Here is a 914-nt window from a genome sequence, read left to right on the forward strand (position 1 = left end):
ACATCAACAACCCTAGATATGGTTTCTAATTAACATGCAATTACCCAATTTTTGTTTTCGCTTTTCTTAATGAGGATCTAATCTATATGCAATGCAATGTTACTAATCTAACATGTAATGATATGTCATGGCAATATAACTTAAACTATATGACATAAATAAAATGCAATCTATCCTAAAAAATGAAATTGATTAATTCTAAGGCAATTTTTGTATTTTCCATGAAATTCGAAATTAGAAAAATGCAAAGATTATCTAGCTAGATGAAGATTCCATTCAATTTGCATTAGGAATTAGGTTAAGCCAAATCCTAATTTAAACTAGAATCTTATCTTAACCAAGTAATCTCTAATCTAAAATGCAATATATTTAATATCTAAATTTATAATAAATCAAGGAAAATATTACCTAGAATTAAACTAAGTGCAATTTTACCCTAATATGCAATGACGTACAAAAAGATGCCCTAACACTACATGACATATGCATGATGATTTTTTTGTATTTTTTTTTATTAATTTCGAAATTAAAATTGACAAATAATTAAACATGCAACTTAAATTAAACAAAAACTAACATCCTAAATAAATGCAATTTTTTTGGATTTTTTATTTAACAAAATAAAATTGATTCAGCCAACATGATAGCAAATCAAATGAGATAAGATCGATATCCACAAATTGGCGAACCATATCTCGCGCATGAGATCGGGTTGACCAATTTTTAAATAAATCGCGAATCAAATCTTGGGCGGGAGATCGGATTGGTGATTTTTCAAGCGAGTGTGATTGCGAGTCGGATTTTGGGCGCGAAAATCAGACTGTCGATCTCAAATTTCAAAAGCAATTTCATGTCGGGCAATCTACATTACGGAATAATTACAATAAAAAGAACAAGTAAAATAAAATAAATAG

Source organism: Eucalyptus grandis, chromosome 3 (genome assembly GCF_016545825.1).
Source record: "Eucalyptus grandis isolate ANBG69807.140 chromosome 3, ASM1654582v1, whole genome shotgun sequence".
NCBI classification, from domain to species: Eukaryota; Viridiplantae; Streptophyta; class Magnoliopsida; order Myrtales; family Myrtaceae; genus Eucalyptus; species Eucalyptus grandis.